The 22,289-nt window shown below is 43.1% G+C and overlaps 1 long non-coding RNA gene across 2 annotated transcripts in view; it reads right to left on the reverse strand.

Moving 5' to 3' along the window:
- Nucleotides 1-22,289, reverse strand: part of LOC111758061 (uncharacterized) — a 338,911-nt gene that overhangs the window by 312,254 nt on the left and 4,368 nt on the right. For both annotated transcript variants that reach the window (XR_010041450.1, XR_010041451.1), the window contains exon 2: nt 5,591-5,777. This is a non-coding gene — a long non-coding RNA (uncharacterized LOC111758061). The remainder of the gene's footprint in view (nt 1-5,590; nt 5,778-22,289) is intronic.

Raw genomic sequence — 22,289 nt, forward strand, 5'->3', positions numbered from 1 at the left:
TATTAAAAAGGTTTTTTCACATCAAAAGAAATTGCCAACAAAGTAAAAAGAAAACCTATATAATGGCAAAAAATTTTATCCCACCATCCCTCAGACAAAGAACTTATATCCAGAACATATAAAGAATTGAGAAACGTCAGGCTTCCCCAAATCCAAAAACTATCCAAAAATGAGCATCTGAGATGAACACACACTTTTCAGACAAAGAAATACAAATGGCAAATTAAAATATATGAAGAAATGTTCAACATCACTGGTCATTCAAATTAAAACAACATTGAGATTTCATCCTGCTCCAGAAAGAACGGCTGTCTTCAGACAAGAAATCAACCAATGATAAATGTTCGCAGGGTTATGGGGAAAAAGGAACCCTTCTCCACTGTTGGTTGGAGTGCAAACTGGTACAACCACTGTGGAAATCATTGTGGAGATTTCTCAAAGTACTAGGATTTGAGATCCCATTCAATACAGCTATTCCCCTTCTCGGTATTCTCACCGAAGAATTTAAAACATCATGCCACAGTGATACCTGTACACCCATGTTTATAGAAGCACGAACTGTAATTGCTGAATCTTGGACACCATCTAAATGCCAAGCGACCACAGAATACGTTAAAAAATGTATTTTTATACAATGGGATATTACTCAGCTATAAATAAGGATAAAGTTGAGGACTTATAGGTAAATGGATACAACTAGAGAGCATACTCATAAGTGAAATAAGTCAGACTCACATGTTTGTGAGTCTGACTCAAAATATCATATTGTCTCCCTGGTTTAAAACAAGTAAGATCCAAAATATGCAATAAATATTATGAATGAAAGGGGAAGAAGCTGTTCAAAAGGAAAGAACATCTGTAATGGGAGAAAAGAGAAAAGAAAAAAGGGAAAATATAATACATAATAGACATATATAATAAATATACAAGATGGATAATTATACTACTAATCTCTATCATTTCATCTAAAAGAATGGATTGTGCTTTCATTATTTGATCACTTTTTCATGCCTATATCTTGTAATCTAAGCTTGAAGATAACAATATACAATATATTAACCATTGTTAATCTCATTTTGTTTTTGTGTATCAGTTTTTATTCTTTTTTATTTTTAAAATAGAAATATATGTGTATATAAATACACACACACACAAATAAGTACTAGGACCACATTTTTGAAATGCAACTGAATACTTTTATCAAGGGAATATAAGGATGCTCCAATAAAAATAAGATATATCATGATATAAAAATTGCAAAGGTAGAAAATTGGTCTTATTTGTAGTAATATATTTATACATGTGGAAAATGTACCTATCAATAAGAACAACAAATGATAAACTAATAGAGCATTAATGTATAAGCCTTATGAACAGAAGATAATCTTTTAAAAACACATAGTGTTTCTAGACATCAATTTGCAGAAATAATATGGGAAGAAAAGGATCTCATTTATAATAACGAGTTTAAAGGAAAAAATTTAAAAATCTAGGTAAGATTTGTATAAAAATATGTTTAAATGTGACTAAGATTCATAAAATTTAAATAAATGAAAATATACACCATTTTCATGGTTGAGAAAAGTTGATTGCAAATGATATATTTTAAATACCAAATTAATATTTATAGATTCAATATAATTACATTTCAAATTTTTACCCGGATTTTTGGAGCTAGAAAAGATGATCCTAAAATGCATTGAGAAATTACAAAGTCAAGACTATCTAAAGATAAAATTAAAGCATAACATGAAGAGGAGTATTAATAATAAAGCAATAGCATGATATTGGCACAGTAATAGCAGAGAATACCATACCACAGGACAGGTTGACCAGCTCTATCTAGCCATTACACAGTGTATAACATTTTAAATCATCAGTAGTACACCACAAATATACACAATTTGTATTTCAATTTGTTTTAAAAACTACTTGCATGCATTAAATATTATTTGACCAATGAAGAAATGATTAAATTACTAAATAAATAATGTGAAATAATGCGAACAATGTGAAAACAAAAAGAACAGAACATACAAATCAGTAACTACAAAAAAGCTCCTAGAAACCAAAATCTCAATCACAAATGTTTGATTAAATGTAAGTAAAAAGTTCTACTTATGAAATGTAATCACAAATAAAATTATAAGCCACAGAATTAATATTCAGACTCCACAAAGAATGTGTACACATAAAATTTAAAAAGATAAATATTTCAACTTTTTAAGAACCTAAATATAGTATAAGTGCTGCAAAATATTAAGATTGAATGAAATTGGTTGGCAAGTACCTGGATATATGTTGTGCTAGTCTCTAAAATTTTCTGTGTGGTTGAAATGTCTCCTGAGAAAACTAAATAAAAATAAAATCAATGTGTACCAGTCACTTTCCTGTTGCTGAGACAAATGTCCAGTACCTACAACTTAAAGATTTATTTTGGCTCACGATTTCAGTGTGTTCAGTCTGTAGTAAACTGGCACCATGGCAGAAACAGAATGGTAGAAGAGTATGGTGGAAGAAAGCAACTCTTCTCAGAGCATACAGGAAACAGAAAGATAAAGAGGAACCAGGGATAAGTATCCACCCTCCCGCCAGATCACATCTCCAGTGATTTACTACCTCTAATCAGGCTCAACCTCCTAACAGCACATTCGGTTGCAAATTCATCAATGGATAAGTTCACTGATGAGTACAGTGCCTCTCCGGCCCAATCCCCTTTCAGAATCCCCATCTCAGAACATATGAGACTTTGCAGAGACACTTTAGACCTGAACAATAGTACTGTGATTTAGTATCAAACAGGCCTGCTGTGTTCAAATTTTAGCTCTGACACCAGCACCTATAAATAAAAACCTTCACCTTTACAGTTAAAGACTTCAATTTCCATATCTGGAAGCAAACCGGTTGTAATAATATTTACCTATAGGTAAGGGTTAGCACAATAACTAGTACTTAGTAAGAAAATGATTTTCAGGGCTGGAGGCTTAGCTCAGCGGCATACACGCCTGCCTTGCAAGCAGGCAGTCGTGAGTTGGATCCCCAGTACCGACAAAAAGGAAAAAGACAAAAAAAAAAAAAAAAGAAAGAAAGAAAATGAGTTTCTTTTGTGGTAATTATATTAATAATGATGATATTGCCACTAATCCCATCTTGCCTTATCTATTCCTCTCTCACACATAAATCTACCCCAAAAAAGGCAAGCCATATTGAGACTGACCTGCTTAATATAGTACATGATTTTGAGCAATGTGTGATATGTATTTATTTGTAAGAAGGCTGGGCAAGTCTAGTCCTGGACAAACTCTAATGTATGAAATATAATAAATACTTGGTACTCACATTTCCATCAGTGTCCTCTAACAGTCCATAAACATCTCTCCTCTGCCTTAACTCTACTAGTTCTTACTTAGGTGCTAACCAATAAAAAGGGTCTTAGTGAATATTACTGTTTTATAAGAGAAAACTCAGAAATAAAGTATCTTTCAGACTCAAGATACTGATATCAATGGTAGATTAATTTTCTTAAATCTCCTCAATCACATCAAGTAGGCATTTCTTATAAAGTAGTACTAGAGCTGGAACTGCAAAATCATGTGGCCTCATGAGCCAGTCAGTGTTCTTGCCTCTACACCCGGACACACACACACACACACACACACTGTGGGGGGTCTCATTCAATCTCTGTTTCTATATAATAAGAAGAGCAATCTCGCACAGGCTATTCATTAATCCTGTTGTGGTCTGCAAGGCAAAGGTCTTATCCCTGGAAGTACCTGTGTTTTCCCTCGAGAGGGACAATCATCCCTAGAGTCAATTATCCAAAGAGGTGGCAGGTTCCCATAAGGCAGGCCTCAGGCACAGAAGAGAATCTTCCCCACCCCCCTGCAGAGCATGGTTTTATAGGAACTGTTCTTCAAGGAGTCAAAATGCCTGGGGTGAGCTCTTGGGCAATCAGCGCTGAGGAGATTCCCACCCCACAGAGTTAGACTAGGAGCCGGGATGAGGTGAGTCCTATCATTTTCAGAGACCACCCCATAGATTCTTCAGCAGATTTGTAGAAAGCTTCCCCCTTGAGCTTGCTTCTCTTTGTTTTGATGCTGGTTTGAATATAATTTGTCTCCACTGAAATACATATTGGAGTTTAATAGCCATTGAAAGGTATTAAGAGAATAAAATCATAAATCACATACTGTGTTTAGAGGTGGGATCTTTAGGAGATGATTAGGATTAAAATAAGACCATCAGGGTGAAGTCTCCATGGTTAAATTCCCATGAATGAAGAGGGGAGAAGAAAGAGAGACGGAAATAGGACACACATGCACGCGCGCGCGCGCGCGCGTGCACGCGCACACACACACACACACACACACACACACACACACACACGAACCTTATCTCTTGCCTATGCTATTTTGGAACTCTGCCAGCAAAACCATAACAAGATGCTGCTCCTCAAGCTTGAGTCAGAACATGAGCAAAAACTAACTTCTTTTCTTCACAAGTTCTCTCTCCTTGGCATTGTTGTTGGCAACATGAAATGGATTGACAGATTTCTTCCCATGTCCTCAATAAAGTATTGCTGGAACCTCCCAGCACTGTCATTTTGTGCCACACTTGACTTGTTAATGTGCATTCTTGTGCGAGAATTAATTATTGGTCCTCAAATGCAAGTTCATTGCTATGTTTTTTAACTCATAAAGTGAGACACAGATTATAACGAATATTTAAAAGGAGAATTATATACATTCCTACAACTAATATCCATTAATTCTTACCAAACATCATTTCCTCAGAGAAGAGATTTTCCTTCTATCACCAACAAGATCATTTAGTTGGCTCTGTCTGTGTGACAGATCACTTCAAAATCTGGGCATTTGAAACAACAGTCATGCATTATTGTGGTGAGTGATCTGGGCTGTGTTCAGCAGGTAGTTCTTCTCCTGAGTTCCCCAAGATTCACACTTAGGGCTACATAGCTTGCAAATAAGATGAGAACTGCTACGTCTAAGATGCCCTTATTCATAAGTCTGCAATTGGTGGCTGTCAGTTTGTGATGACAGGTGACTCAGCCATATGTTTCCAGCAGGCTAACCCAGGTTCGTAGACACTGGGGAGGTTGAGGGTTTCTGAGAACAGTAAAAAAAGACCACTTCAATGTAAAATTATTATCAGGTCCTTGTTTGATTATCATTTCAAAATGTGCCATTGAAATATAGGTAGGAGGACACTAATCCAAAGACAAGGGAAGGAATAATTGTATCCACTTTTAAAAAGAACCTACTATGCCTGCCTTGAGTAGCCTCACTCTCATTTTACAATGCAAGAAAAAATTATTCATGGACACACAATATACCCACTGGCATTCACACACTCACATTCACACACTCACATAAAGATGAATCACACACTCTCATGCAAGAGCAAGTGTACATACACACCACAGTCACCTATTCACCCAAACATGGACACATATACCCACAAGGAGAAAGTTATATGGAGACACACATAAAATCAGCCATGTGTATAGGCACCAAGTCAATTTACAAGGCAAGGTTTTCCACAGTACACACTCTGTTTCATTTTAACTCACAGCTTTTCCTTGAGAAAATCTGCCGTGGCAAATTCTGGAGAAGGAATCCGATGCTACAAGCCATCCTTTGATATGAAGGGTTAAACGATTAAAGATGACCCAGCCTGCCAGCTGCAGGCCCGTCTCTGTGGTCTGATTTCTCAAGATGATACAGCTCACTTCCCAGCAGTGATTGCAAGATTTAAATCTAAGTCAGGAGAGAGAAAAATGCAATTCTTAGTACGATGTTAGTTAGAGCACAGCTAGAGACAGCATAACTGATGAACAGACGGAGTTTTGCAGAATTGTTTAACGATTTGACTAGATGGAAACTAAGAAGAGGTATTTCCATGGAGCTTCAGGGCTTGGGGGCCTTAGCAGGTACCCTGGTCTAATTCCCAACAGATGTGTGTTCTAGAAAAGATATGAGTCTTTAAATAAAGATCTCTTCTTTTTTTAACTGAAAACATTTGACTTTGTTATATGTTTTAATATCTTTATGCATATACTATCAACAATTTATAATTAATAAGTGTTTATATTCATAAATTTTTAAATAACAACATTATTGAAAAAATATGTTTAAATGGGATTACATGTATTTCCATTTCTTCCAAGTTCCTGGTGGTTTCAGGATAGAGAGATGGGTGATTTTTTTGCCCAAAGGGATAAAGTTGCTAGAGAAGATTTCAAATAAGGACCATTTTTATAAGCTCACTATATCTTCCTGTAAACTCTCAGGCTTGGACTGTACTGGATGACTCCCAACACCAACATCTGAACTGCTTTTGAGATGTGACACTCTCGCCTTTTAAGATTGCCCTCATCCTAGTCACATACAGCCCTGTTCTCCCTGCTGTCCAAATCTGTTGGTTGCAGGATTACATGCATACTTGGAAAAACAACAGAGAAACTGTGGAAGCTTGAAACAGGTAGGACATGACCGCTTTGGTTTCAGAAAACTGGTGGTGATTGGGAAAGGCTGACATTTGAGGTACACAACACATCTCAAGCCTGGAGGTACCCAAGAGTATCCCAGAGACCTATGGTGTAGCTGATTACCTTGGGGCTATAAACTCAAAAGACCAGGTAGGCAACCTAAAGTGAGAAGACAGCTGAGATAACTGAAAAGTATGTGGTCCCTCTCTGCCCAGCCCAAGAATTAGGGCCTATTGGGTCCAGACCTTCCAAAGTCTCTTATTTGTTAAATGTTGCCAACTAACTCAAATTGTATCTTGTCTGCAGGCCAAAGCAATCAGCCAATCAATCAATTAATCAAAGCAGAAAAGCGGTCAAATTTCCAAAGTATACACTCTGATCTCAGGAATCCTAGTTAAGCAGGAAAGAGCAGTACTGAGCTTCAACTTCCATTTTCCTAAGATACTTTTGATCTGATACAAAAGGGACTTGGCTTCAAAAGTGAGCCCTTGAGCAGTGGCCTTTCTGTCCCTCCAGCCTTTTGCTTCCCTGCTGGAGAACTATACCCTACCAAAATATGATGCTCAAAAACCCACACCTACTTTTCAGTTTGAACCTTGTCTGGTTTTTAAACTTTGAAACCCCTAAGGATCCTGTCTTAGTTACTTTTTACTCATTGTTGACAGAAAATACCTGATGCCCAAAGTTAGAGAAGGAAAGGTTTATTTCTTACAGTTCTTGGGGGATTCAGTTCATATTCAGTTGGCTCCAAGCATCAGGGTAGCGTGGCAGGACATTCGTTCCTGGTCACCGCAAATAGCAAGGCTCTTACCCAGAAAGAAAGAGAGACACCTTCTACACACCATTACTTCATATGCCGGCTCCACTCCTAAGTGGGTGTAGCACTCACACTACCTATTCGAGTGCTAGATGTCGAACCAATCACAAATGCTAGATTTGGTCGAATCTATAATTTATGAGGCGTGGGGGCCACTGACATAAACCATGACAGGTCCTTCCACCATCCTTCGGCCTTATTCATAACTGTTTTTTACAGTAATTGACTGGGATGTCACCAACCTCTTCACCCATGTTCCTCAGGTATTTCCAGCATCCTTTTCAGCTAGGAGAATCCTCCATAGTGTGACTCCCAACAGTCAGTTATATTCAATGTCTTCATTTTCTTTTATTTTGGTTTTACTTTTGAGAAAAGTTTTCAGTGTCAAAGCCTTTCTGCTTCATCACCTCAGAGCATCCTTTGCAGCTCCATCTCCTGTCCTTAACTAAGGGTTTCAAGATAGCTGTGAAAAAGCTGCCCCCATGGAGCCCAGACAGTGCAGTCCCACACCCACCACCTCCCTGAGGCCCAGGAGAGGCTGGTGATCCTGACTGGTACTGACTCAGCCTAGGCTGCTCCTCAGCCTTTCATCTGGCCTTCCTGATCACTTTGGCCTCATTGTCCTATGAGCTTTTATGTAAGGACTCACTTCTTCCTCAGCAGAACTCTCCCAGGACAGACGTCACGTATTATTTTGTTTTCCAAGCCTGTATTGTAGTGCTTCTAACAAACTGTACCACTAGAAATGAGAGCACTTTTATCATCTCTTGTTATCCCCCTCTGTGCCAGCTTACAAAATGAGCAGCATTTGATGTGGGAGGTCAGAAATCAGACCGGAAGACAGGCCTAGGAGAACACATGTGCTTCCCAATCATATCAGTGAGGTAGATGGCTGCATACACTCTAAGCAGGTGGGGCTTACAACAGGTAGGATTCCCACATGAAAAGACCCTCCCACACTGACCACTGGTGCCCGAGGAAGTAATGACTCCAGTGAGCTAAAATGTCTTCGTGCTATTGACTGTCCATTTAGGTGTTTCTTGTATCCCTGGCACAACACTGAACATTTGGCCAGTATGATCTAAATCAGGAGAAAGATTATGTTCATATCCCCTCCACAGGCTAGGACGCTGAGGCTCAGAGCAGGTAAGTAACTTGCTAATGGTCATAGCTGACAGATGGTCATACAGTCCTATATGAATGCAGGTGTTTATTCCAAAGACCATACCTCCTATGCTGTTGGATTACAAATCAGACTAAAATTGCAGGCATGGAAGGGCAGAGAGTAATGGTAGAGGATGACAACAAACAGGCTTCCAGGGCAAACCACCATGCAAGATGTGTCCAGAATTGCAGAGTCTGTCTTCATAAAGCTCTTCTACCACCCACAGCTCTCTTACTATCCAGGCCATCTCACTTGCTTCCCAAATATTTCCTCAGGTTCCAGCCCGCTCAATCCCAACACAGCCCTCAATAATGTCAGCCCTACTGACTGAAGCATAGTTCAGATTGGGTTGAGTTCCCATCTGTGTTCAAGAATACCCTTTGGCCTCTGATTAAAGTCTAACCTCTTCAGGACTTTCACGTTAAGGATTTTCACACTCAGCATCCAATCAACCAATCAGATTTGCCCCCAGCTACAGGCTCCGATGCTCCAGGCTTCTGCTTAAGACCTAGAACACAACTCATGGCGTCCCAGCTGAACATTGCCTTCTCACTCTCTTGTGTCCCCCTCTTTCCCTCTGTGTTTGCCCAAGTTGCCAACCACATTTTTGGAGCATCTGCTAGGTATTTGGCACAGTTCTGATTTGTAAGATCAAACTTGTTCTTTCATACTAATTCCAAATAATTCCTTCTTCATGAGGTGATTTTACGAACATTTTCATTCTCTGTGAGTCCAAATATTTACATTTGTCCTTGAACCACTGTCATACATCTGCTCCTTGGGGACAAGGAGTGCAACATTAAAGCCAGCTAGCCCATCATTGATCATGGTGAGCTTCGATCCATTTGGTGCTGGACTGATGGACGGTTCCAGAGCTCCTGGTTTATCGTTTCCCTTTGTCATGTAAACAATGATAGAGAAAGTATGTCATCAAAGCAATCATCAAAATATCAAGGAATGAATTCTCTGAAGCATCTAATTGTTGCAAAGCATAATAGCAATTGCCCAGTCTCCTGGATAATTTTGATTTATCTAACATTTTCCTACTGTGTACCTATACAATTAAATAAGCTGTGTAAATCCATAACACTTTGTGCTGTCAGACAAAGGCTATGCAAGTCATGATAAAGAGGATTGAAACTACACTGCTCATTCCTTCTGGAGTTTAGATTCTAACCTTTAATGTTAAAAATAAAAGTGGGTGTCAGGCTCAAGACCTATTCATTCAATCAACCAGTTGGAAACCATTTATTAAATGCTTGCTGCATGGAGTCTTACACTTTGGCTACAGAATAAATGGGTACAGTTTCATCTTCTAGGTGTTTCAACTCTGGTCTGGAATACAAGACTTGCTCAGATGAGAGAAGCAGACTGCACACTTCCTGAGCCAGCGATAGGTAATATAAATTACTAATCTGAATAGTGAGGAAAAACCAGAGTAAAAGATAAATCCAAACAAGTTAGGGATCATCAGGAAAGATGTATTGTGACCATCTTACTTTCTCAATAGGTCATAATTTTCAAACCTCAGGAAAATTCTGCGTGAACCATCTACAAGGATCAGATGCAGACAATTCTTAAGGCAAAAAGAAATACAATGCATGGGACATCTCTAATCCTGCAGGCCTTCTATTCATTCTCAGTTCACTTACTGAGCACTTAGCGTATGCCAGGCCCTATAGTGGGAAACAAGAGAAACACGGTCTGAATGGAGATTGCAATGTAGCATATGAGAGGGTCTCTTTCACACTTGAAAAGGATATGCTGAACATCATATGTTCAAGTTGAAGTTGGTTTCCAAGTGAGTTGAATTTCTAGGCACAGAATGGATGAAGAGAAAGGAGTGCAGAGGCAGGGTGGGTGGCAGAGGAAACCTCCCTGAGAATAGACACCAGTAACCCATTGCAGCATTTCAAGCTTTAAAAGTTTAAGTCAGAGTGTTGTGTGACAGTCAGGAGGAAGAAGGAAGGGAGCTGCTGCCCAAGAAAGAGACGCCACATGGCATTCTGTACCAAGGTCAGCCCTGCCTCCACCACCCTCAAGCTGAGACTTGGCATTGCTGCCATAAACAACAGAGCCAAGATATGGGGGGAAAAAAAACAATGAAATGGGCTGCCATCAATGAGAGGCATCATGCAATGCCAGCACTTGATTTGGAAAGTATTCATAAGGCTTACTTGGCCAGGATATTTAAGACAAAAATAGAAATATTCTCATCAATGATTTATAAGATTTTTTAGAGAGATGGGGCAGAACCCAGTAAAACAAAGAGGAAAAAAAAAGCCAGCTCCTACTTGTCACTGTGCTGGAGAGCATGGGCCAGGGGAGACAGAGCCACGTGAGCATGCTCTTTGCTCCTAACCCAGAAATTAGAGCTAGAAAAGCTACCAACTTAGCCTCAGAATCTCAGAACCCAGGCCACTTATTATACTATTCCAATCATAATTTTATTCTTTCCCAGGACTGAAACCTCCAGACAAGTCTGAAAGTTCTATATGTATTACAGAGACTAGAAATATTAACAAGCTAGCAGCTAATCAGATAGGAACATTATTCCAAACATAGAGAAACCTATTCTGGATTCTGCCCTCACAGGAATTAATGTGGCCAAGGAATGAAATAAGATTTAGAAAGAATAGAAAGTGAATGAACACCTACCCACAATAAGGTAAGATCATTTCACAGTTATGAGCTGAGCTTGTTATAAGCCTATTCTTGGATTCTGTTCATTTTCAATTATATACTAGTTGCCACCATCTCCTGGTCTCCATGAGAAACACATGGGATATGAATGTAAAAACCACTTCAGTCCTGGACTATTGCTAGGGTCCTGGTCCCTGATCCTGCCTGCCTCCACTCCATCCTACAAATAGGTCCTCAGGTGATCTTCCTGAACCCAAATGTGATCAAGTCATCATTGCAGAGAGGAAGCTCTTCAGCCTCTTATTAACCACTTACAGGATCAAGATCCTACTCAGATTGGCTTTGGAAGCTCTCCGGTCCCCCAGCCAGATGAGAAGTATCCACTGCTCACAGAGGGTGCCAGACCTGAGAGATATAGAATAGGACAAGAAAGGCACAAGCATGCCCTCGCAGGGGTCTTAGTGGACTGAGGCAGGGAAAGAGAGGGAAGCAGCAGTAATTGAAATTCCAACAGACAATTATCAGGGTGTAAATGGTTATGAGAGATACAGAGGACCTCTGGAGTATGCAGTGGTTTCCCTATCTTAACCTCTGCAGTCAGGCAATCCAGGGCTCCCTGCAGCAGTGATGTTTAAGCAGAGAAGTGAAAACTGAACAGCAATAAGCTAGCAAGGAAGAGGAAGAAGATACCAGGAGGGGGATTAAAGTGAGAAAGACCATGGGAGCAGAGAGAGGAAGAGAATGAGAGTGGTGTGGTCTGGGGCTGGGTATTCAGGACAAGGGAAGGAGAAGACAATTGACGGGTCTTTAAGAGAAGGCAAATGGGATGGAGTGGGTTATAAGACCCTGGAATACCAAGCTGATGAGAGTACACTGTATCTTGGAAGTAAAGGGAACTCTTAAGAAAGGAACTGACAGAACAAGATCTATGTTTCAGAAAATCTGTGCCCAGAGCAAAATACATGTGGATCAGAGAAAGCAAAGCCAAAGGAAAGAGACTGGTTAGAGGACTGTGGCAATAGTGTGGGGCGGAATAGGACTGGTGGGAGGGAAATGGCAGTGGTTAGAACCTACAGGGCTTGGAGACAAGTGGTATCACTAGGTGGAAGGATGAGATGTGTTCAGGAATGTTTCTATTGCTGGCTGCGATGACTGGGTAGATGAGGAGGCCACTAGCAAAAACAGGGCCTTTGGTGCAGGAGACATTTTCTACCATGAGAAGTGAGAAATCCTGAGTCTGGGGTTCTTTTCACACAATTTTAAAAGCTATAAAGAAGGGGCCAGAGATCAGTAAGCAAAAGGGAATTGTACATGTTCACTTGGGATCATCAAGCGGGGATTGATAGGTAAACAAAGAGAACAAGTACGTCTTGGAAAAACAAGAGTTGCCTTGAAAGAGGAACCAGTTAATAGCATTAAGACAATGATTAAAAGTGGCCATGGCATTTGGCCAGTGGGGAACCACTAATGGATAGCTTCAGTAAGAAGAATTTTGGTAAAGTGGGAGGGAAGACCTAAGAGTGTTACAGGCCAAAAAGAAAGAAGCAGGGAGAGTAAATAGAGATAGCTAGCTACCTACTTCAAAATATGTGGCAGGGAAAAGAACGAGACAGGGGAGCAACTCGGAACAAATGCACGATGACAGGGTTTCTTAAAGGAACTGGCTGCCATGTGAAGGGGCAGGCTCCCATCACTGGTAGTGGCCAGGCCTGCTGGAGAAACATTTGAATGCTAGAGGATGGATTCCTCCAATAAGTGTGGGAGTAAAAGAAGACATTGCAGGTCTACTCCACATCAAAGATTCCAAGTCTCCATGGAAAATGAGATTAGTCAAAACAGTTGTTTCTGCAGCCTGTTGTTTAGAATTGAGAGCCAAGCTTCAGCATCAGGATACCAAGATTAGAGAGGGAAGAGCATTTCCCTTGCCTTTTGGCTGTGAGGCAAGTAACATACAACTTCACTACTGGCTATTTTAACTGGAGGCTACATGGCTCAGGCTAGAGAAAAGGAATCAGGAAGGAAGAATGCTACTGAGGTCACCCTCTTCTTCCCACTACAAGAAAGTCAGCTCCTTGGAGGAGGGACCAGGGAAGGAGGATCAGGCTGAAAACAGATTGCATAACTGTGGAGCCAACCCTGCCTCCCTCTTCCCTGCAAGTCCCCAGGGAGGGAGACTCCTTTAGGCTTTGGACTAACAGGGAAGCCAAGGCCTCCACCTCCCCAGCATGAGGTGGACCCAGTCTGGCCAGCAGCTGAGTCAGACCGCATCTCCACTGCTTCAGCCCAGAAGCACAGAGCAAGAAGGAGTGAAGGAAAGACAGACAGACAGACTGACTGACTGACTGACTGACTGAGAAAAGGGACATAGAAGAGGGACAGAAAAAAAAAAAAAAGAAATACTAAACAGTGAGCAGATAGATATCCGTTGATAGTTAGGGATGGTGTTCATATCTGACCCTGAAGAAGTTCTCACTTCGCCCCTCTAGATGTTAATTGCCAAAAGGGAAAAAATGAGAAAAGTAGCTTTGAAGATAACTAAGGTTTTTTTCAACTTGAAAATCCTATTTCTCAAATTCTGCATCTGTATATATAGAGCACCCCCAGAGGCCAAAAGCATTAGCAGCACAAAGAAAACACAATGAACCCTGGCAAAGAGGCGCTTGCCCATGTGTCCCTGACAAACATGGACATATGTGCACACACAGGACAGTGGGTACTGTGTGGAAGAGGGGCCTCTTCTGATGACAACAGGCAGAACCTCTGCACATAAAAAGTGCCTGATCAATTCATACTCACATCTCTTCTGCATGCTAGTAAATGCTAATCTCAACTAACCTAAATGCTTAACAAATGAATCATTTTAGATTGTCAAGCATCCTAGGTAGCTAAGGATTTACTCTTCAAATGAGCAAGACTGATTTTAAAAGCCATCATAGAGGAAAATTTTTTCTTATTGCTATAAATATTTTAAACAGACTCTGCCAAGTCTCACTGTCAGCTCTTGATGGCACTCGTGACATCTGTCCTGTGCCATCCCCAAGCTGTACCGCAGAGCAAATCAGCTCTAGGACCACCCACGAGGGTCTCCTGCACAGTACAGGGCCAAGGGGTACAGACCTTCAGAAACTGTCCCTGATCTGTGGACAGAAGACGGGGAGGGGCAGGTGATCTTGCTGCTCACCAGCCAGCCATTTTTCCCAGCTCAGAGCTGAACCGGAAGTAGTGAAACAGCATAAGGGCAATTGTTTCAGAGTAAGTGGAACGCTGTGAAGCTGGGCTCCCTCCTGTTTGGGTAGCTCTAGGAAACCTAAGGCCACCCTCCAGAAGTGTAAAAAAGAGTGAGTTGAGGCAAAAAGATGGATTTAAACAGATTCATCTCCCATCCTTTCCCTTTCCCACCCACTCCAGGTGCTGGAGAATCCCAAAGGCTCTCTGGTTGCCTTCTCTGTGGGAAACCCACGGACAGAGAGGGAGGAAGTCAGAGTATATCTCAAGCCATACAAGCAATGATGAGATGGCCTTCTGCAAAGGTGGCCATAGCAGGGGCTGGGGACACAGAGCTACCTGTAAACATGCCAGCCAAAGTGAGCCTGGGGTTCTGGACCTATGGAGAGACCAGCTGCCACACTCCACAGAGTCCACTGAGCCCCAAAGTACACAGCGCAAGTACAAGCATGACCCAAGGTGCCTCCCATCCAAAGGATTCCTACCTTGGGGGCCACCTAGAGTAGAGCAGAGAGGGGAGAGAAACTACCAAGGTGGAGGATTCACCCCTGCCAGCCTAGGTTACAGCAGACACAGTGAGTCATGTGAAACAGCAGGTTTAAAGTCTACTTCCTTTGGCATGAGTGAGACTGGCCAGCAAAGACAGGAAAGTGCAACAGTAGCAAGGGAAAAGAAAGACCACCACACTAGTCTGCCTTCTCAGTGTAAGGTCATCTTGTGCTGCAGATGCCAGGTGACAGTTCTGCCCCCCGCCCCCGCGCTGCCCCATAAGGGACCTTTTCCCAACCCCTGTCGGATTAGTTCACCCCAAGGCTAAACACCAGGAATAAGGGGCGTGTGCAGCCTTAAGGCAGAGTAGGGCAGGTAGAGGGCAGAGGACAAGCACTGACTGACCACTGGAGGAAGGGGGACGCTGTCAGGGTACACAGCAGCTGGGCTCTTCCTTCTACTTGGGGGTCAGGAAAAGGATCCCACACCATTCTCTGGTGGCACAGAAGAGGGGAAGCCGAACCCTTCTATACCAGTTTGCCTTCAGGCCAGTCTTGGACTTAACCTTAAGGTTTGAAGGGCCAGAGAAGGCCTCAGGCTATCCCAACCTATCCCAACAAGCCTTTTGCTGGTAGTTGTTTGCAAGATAAAAGACTGAAAAAAAGATAAGTGCTAGGTGAGGCAGTCCCAAGCAAAGGGTGAATGGGCCTGGACCACAAACGGGGTGGTCCAACAAGAACAGGCCCTTTTATCTTGGCCTCCTCAACTTCTAGGTCTCTGCCAATCAGCTGTGAAACTCCTGGCACTACAGACAGCAGCCTTGCCTCTAGGTTCTCAGGCCCCTCAGCCCACCATCAACCCATTCTCTAGAACACAAACATCCATACACAGGCTCACTCACTGGCAAAACACACAGACATCCACCAAGACAGCCTCTAGCAAATGGCGGGCATCAAGTAGCATCTAAACACCCACTTTTGTCTTTGGTTACTTAATTGTTAGATTCAGAGTGGTATGAAAATGCCAACACTCTGACATTCTGTCTTCCACATCCCCATAGATATCCAAGAGCTATCTCCAGTGATGGCACAGAACCACTCACAACCTAAAAATCCAATTTTGTCATCACCATCTGTCATGGTTTATGTCTGTGGCCCCCAGGCCTCAGGAGTTTGAATTGTGCATTTGTTATTCGTTCATTGTCTAGGGCTTGGATTGATGATGTCAGTGCTCCACCCACAAAGGGGTGGAGCCAGGATGGGATGTAATGGCAGGAAGAAGGTGTGTCTTGTCTTATTCTTTGCTGGTTCCTGTTTGCTGTTTGCAGCCGCCATGAACTGTGGCCCAGCCATACCCGCCTGCCTTGGAGCCAACTGAGTGTGGACTAAAACCTCCAAAAACTGTAAAAAATAAACCTTTCCTTTCTCAACTTTGGGCTTCCGGTATTTTGCCTCAGCGACGAGTAAAAAGTAACTAAGACACCACCCTTACCAACAGCAGAGCCACATCGGTAGTGCTGAAGAGATGGCCCAACTGGCGCCCACCCTGAAGGGGCCGCACTGGTCACAGTAAGAGTCAAGCTCATGAGACACAAGTCAGCAACAGGAAGCATAGAACCTGCCAGTTGGCACACAGAGCTGGTTTATAACAGAAAGGCAGGAGAACTCACGCTCCACCCATATGGGACCCGGGGTACCTGGTGCTGACTTTCGGGATATAAAGGTTCAGAGTAGGAAGACTGGTATTGCTGCAATGGCAAGGACATCTTTCTGAGGGAGGTGGCAGCCAGCGAAGTCAACAAGGCAGGGCAGAATTTGTTATAAAGAGAGGAAATGGCATAGCATAGAAATCAGTAAGTGAGCCACAGAATCAACCAACCTGATTTTGAATACTGTCATTTCCTGACTGTGTGACCATAAGAAAGATCCCTAACCTCTCTGATCTTCACTATTTGGTAGGTAAAGTGCCAGTGCCTGCCTTCAAAGAGGGAGAAAGATATATGTAGATCCTTTATACAGCTGGTCTGTACTAAGCACCTGAGGGAGGTAAACAAAGCCATGAAGGCTGAAATGAGAGCAGTGTGTGGACAGGGCAAGTGCCAGAGGACAAGGACGGCTTTGAGGAGCCCAGAAGTCCACATAGGGCCCCTAAGCTGGATAATATTGTGGCAAGAGAGGGCTACCTCTGCTCCCACCTCTGGAGGGGGTTTCTAGCTCCAAGGAAGCTGCTTCCATGGAAGTGGAAGCCCTGCCAAACAGGTTGTCAGCCAACCCTGTTAGGGGCTTTCTTCCCCTTGGTGGTGACTCTGACAAGGAAATCAGCAGGCCGGTGGTGCGGGCCTGGGCACTGCAACAGACAAGGCCCTGGGGACAGCTTAAGTGGACAATAATTGCAGGTTATTACATACCAGGCTGCAGCCAAAAGCCAGGCAGCTATTAAGTGTGATTGGGGAAAATAATCAGGAGGAAGAGGATGGATGTGAGGACCGGACTGCTCCCTCTGTTCCCAGGGCTGCTGTGAGGATAAAAGCTGAGCAGAGACAAGGACAGGATGGAAAGGGAGAGGAGCTTATTTATAGTGCAAGTACCCTGTGTTCAGGGAAGCAATTCCATCTTTGCCTGGGATGGATCTTTGCCTCTCCTCACAGGGTTGCAGAACAAGGATGAAGGAAGAGGCCCATCCTAAAGACCAGGGACTGAGGTCCAGAGAAGGGAGCCATGACCCCAGCACACACAGCAAGTCTCCACTGAGTCCCTTTGTTGTTTGATGGCTGTTGGACATGGCAGTGACTCTTGGCACATGACGCTAAATTCTTGTGTCTGGCCCTGGTAGACAGCCATGGACTGATGAGGGAGGCTCTTAGAACTGGACCTGAGAGCAACAGTGAAGATCCAAAGGTGAGATCAAAACTGAAATCAAGATCCTACCCTGGATGCCAGCTCAGCAGACAGGATGGACCAAGGCAAGGGGCTTTTCACAACATCATTGGCTACTTCCCAGAACTTTATCTTTTCTCTAAGTCTATCTCAGAAGTAAAAAAAGAAATGCCTGCCCATTTTACAGATGACAATACAGAAGCAACATTACATGACTTCTGCACAGCTGAGCAATTGCTGTTGCTGCAATAGGAGCCAGCAGACACCACTCCAAGTCTGCCACATAGAGAAGACTTCAACCAAAGGAAGTAGCTGTTATTCCACCCACTGCTACCAGACTAGAATGACACGTGATTTTATTTGGTAGCTGGGGTTCCCATGTTGTCTGTAGAAAAGGCATTTCTCTTTCTAGGATAAGGATTGGGTAGAAATGGGTGACTCTGCTCTTGTACTATGTGTGGACAGCATGTTCCTGACCTCCTTCCCCCATCTTCTTCATCTTCCAAGCCTACTCTTTCCTCGCTTTTAAAACAAGGGTGAGAACCTTCATTGCAAAAGCACCCAGAAAATGAGCATCTTCAAAGAAACTCCTTGAAACAAAAACCAGACTCTATTATTTAGCAAAGCCAGCTTTTAGTAGAAAGCCCCCTACCCAGATGGGGCATTGATGTAGGCCAATGCGGGGATGTACATGATGGTGGACAGTAGACCAGCCCACCTCCTTCAAGCACAGACATCGGGAACATCCTGTACAGGATGTAGGCCACCCCCAGGTTCTGGTCGCCTCCCCATTCCAGCACTCAGTCTGGATTCAGCCTAGCCCAGTGACCCTGCTTTGGATCACATGAGAGCAGAGACCTGGCTAAAACAGGGATCAGTTACACTGTGACTCAGCATGAAGGCACAGGGCCAGCAAGTGAGTCACAGCAGCTTGCCCACCCTCTGGGCAGGGAAGGATGCATGCCAGCGTGGAGCCTGCTTGTGTCTGGGTATGCAGGTGTGTGGGTGCAGGCTCCCCTGACAGCAGGAGTGCAAGGTGGGTACATGGTATGACTGGAGTACAGGTGTGAATCATGAAGCTGCTGTATTGGGGAAACTTGATGGAGGCCCTGACCTGAGCCAGGCTCCCTTCCTCTATTCCCTGTATACCCTAAATGGAAACTTGATCCACTTGTTCCAGTTTGGAAGGAATGGCCCAGGCTCCCACTACGGATTCCTCTCATCTCCCCTGTGACATTGGGAGAGCCCTCAGAAAAAATCCTAAATATCTTTCTTTAGAAAATCTCCATGTGCCATTACACAGACCACAAATGTTCTTTTCTGCAATAGCTTAGACCTGGAAAGGAGATTTGGTTCACTTTTTATGTATATATCCTTTCTTTTTAGTACTCTGATTGGACCAAAGACCAAGGAGGGCCTTTGCACTGAGCTATGTCCTCAGCCCTTTTAGTTTTTACGTTGAGACAAGGTTTCACTAAGTCACTAAGTTTCTCAGGCTTAGATCAAACTTATAACTCACTTCAGCCTCCCAGAGTGCTAGAATTACAGGTATGTATCACCACACCTGGGTACTAATTCATACACACTAATAAGAGCTGACATTTGTTGGCTACCTACTGTATGACAAGTACCAAACAATTATTTCTTCTCATAACCTTCATGGTAATTACATAAAATATATTATGCCCATGTTTCAAATGAGAAAACTGAGGCTCTGAGATCATGATTTAAAAAATTATCTGCTTTCAAAGTCTAAATCTTTCTAAATACAACCCATGCATGTGTAAGTATGCAGCATAGACTATTAAGCCTTATATACAGATTTTTAAACAATAGAAATGTCATCATATTTATGGACTATGGGCTAAATTAATACATGTCTGTTTAATAAGGGACCCAAACTGATATATACAACTTTATATTTACGCTTTGGAAAACTATACACTTACTAAAAGACAACTGCCATCTGGAAATTGTTGGGGAGGGGCTTTATTTTCTTGAAACCCTGTGGCATCTCTGAAAGGTTCCTGATGACAACAAACCCACATCTTCTGCAGAAGTAGAAAAGACCTGCAGAAGATGGGCCCTGGGTGGAGCAGCTCTCCTTGGCACTTGAGTGTTGGTGGGGAATGATTTCTCCATTCACACCCATACTTCCTACATACTTGGACACCTTCTTTGTGTGCTCCTATACCAGTGACTCCACACTTCCATATTCTCTTCAGCCAATCTGAATGTGGTCAATGAGCCCCAATGACTCCATCCTTCCATATGATCACCAGCCAGTCTACGTGCAGTCAGTGAGTCCCCTTCTCACCTGTCTAAGAGCCGGCTCAGCTGCAACCCACTATTGCATGCCACCTGTCCCCCTGGAACATAAACCTTCCTCTGCCCATGTCTTTCAGCTCCTACCTGTATGCCCTCTTCAACCTCAGATTCTGCCTCCCAACCTCCTTGTCAAGCTCTATCTGTACCCAGCTTTAAGACCCAGAAGCAGGAGGATTCACCCAAACCAGTGAGTCTGAGGTCCATAATCTTTGAAGACCTGACCAGAGGTTGTGCATTCTAACCTCCGTAAGTCCCTATCACATTAGAGACTCTGTGACCCCACCCAGTCATCTCAGTCTTTCGGGTCATCCACGCAGCCTGTGGCCACTGAGTCCCTTAACTCTATGCAAAGGATTGTGCACTGGATTTCCAGAGCCTGGAGGCAGTGGGGGACATTAGAATTAGTGTGTCCAGGTTGAACTGTTGACCCAGTAGCATTATCAGAGAGATGGTGGCCATGCTGAAATGATATTTACCCACAGCTTTGTGTGTGTAATACACACAACTTACTATTCCAGTTTCTAAAGTAAGCCCAGTGTCTGAAAACCTCAGGGCTCATGTACAATAAATTAACATAATTAAAAACTAATTAGTAAAACATCACAATTAAAAGGACTTGCCTCAGCAACACCTCTCAGGTAAGAAGGGCCCCTAGTGCCAGCAGCCAGCACACAGGGCAGGTCCCAAAAAGAGAGAGACCTTGATGTCACCCTATGCTCCCCTAAGGCCTCCTTTCCCAAGGAGCTCCTTAAGAAACAGTCACACAGTACATAAGCATGTAGGCATCCCTGGATAGCCAACTCGGGTCTGGGCACGAGGCCCAGCAGAGGAGGGGGCCCCTGCCTCCTCTGCAGGAAGAAGGAGGGGCTGCTCCAGACCCTCAGCCCCCAGTGGCCTGTTAGTGATGCTCCCATAATATTGGCTGCCCAGTCATTGATCTAAGCACTTTACCTGCGCTTACTCATTTAATCTTCACGACAACTCTATGAGCTAGGTTCTATTTCACTGCCTACTTTACAAATGAGGAAACTGAGCCACAAAGAGATTAAATAACCCGCCTAAGGTCACATAGCTAATAAGCAGAAGAGGGGGGATCTAAAGCTACAAAAATGACTCCAGAGTCCAAATTCTGCCGGCTTTACCCAAACACAGCTGAAGCTGCCTGCTTCTGTTGGACTGAGTGCTGCCCTTTTCAGAAATGTAAATTCTCTAGGGAGGATAAGAAGGCAATTCCTGGCCCCTCAGTGCAATCAAGCTCATCAAATTTATCTACATCTTTCTGGAGCCCGTTTACACCCTCAATCCCACTCTCTCATCTTAATAATAATTTTTTATATCCAAACTGTGAGTCAATCTCACAGATGTGCTACTTACTGTCTCATCTTCAGTGAGATGTAAGGAAGGAAAGAAGGCTGGAAGAAAGGAAGTGCTGTCTCCATTTTACAGGGGGGAAAGTTGAAAACCAGGAAAGTCATGGCTTAGGTTCCTTCTGCTTTGTATTCTGGGACACCATTCAGGCAGTCCCTGGCTGTGACTTTGAGGTTCCTTTATTCTTACACTTTTCTTCCATTTTCAGTCTGTCCTTAGCAAAAGTGAGGCAAACCTCTGAGCTGACATGGAATCCTGGAACAGGAGCTGAGCAAAGACAGATTCCTGAAAGCATTGCCCAACAGTCTCGGGGGCTGAAGGAGTCCCCCAAGACCACAGCAATATGTCTGTAAGGCTCTAGCAAGGAAAAGACTCTCTTTTGCCAGCACTGGCACTTGTCCTGCCACTGTAGACAGCTCTGCCCTACTGGGAGAGGTCCTGGGTTTCCTAAATACAGCACACTCCTTCTTCTCTTCCTCCCTGCAATGGGCTTGCTTCCCCTGGGCAGACCTGCTGTGAGCTCAAGACAATGAGGTCTTTTCATTGTCTACTCTAGGTAGCAGGCGGCTGCTAAAATTAACTGACAGAAAAACAATTGCAATAGGAATTGTTTTTCTATTCAGTTCTCATCCCAGTATTTTAGGGTTTGGATTTGTTTTCCTTTGATTTTGTTTTGGTTTGGCTTTTTATTAAGCCTTCCCTAATTATTCAAGAACAGAGAAGTCCTGGGCTTGAGAAGAAGACCAGAAAGTGCTGAGGCTGTCTTAAAAGCCCCATCTTGCCTGCCCATTCTATATCTATATCTATATCCTGCTTACTATCGTTGGCAAACCCACAGCCCATTGCTTACTCTTGGCCTGGCAACCTCCA

The sequence above is a fragment of the Cavia porcellus genome, unplaced genomic scaffold (assembly GCF_034190915.1).
Source record: "Cavia porcellus strain 051 isolate PalLab524CR breed Dunkin Hartley unplaced genomic scaffold, mCavPor4.1 scaffold_20, whole genome shotgun sequence".
Classification (NCBI taxonomy): Eukaryota; Metazoa; Chordata; class Mammalia; order Rodentia; family Caviidae; genus Cavia; species Cavia porcellus.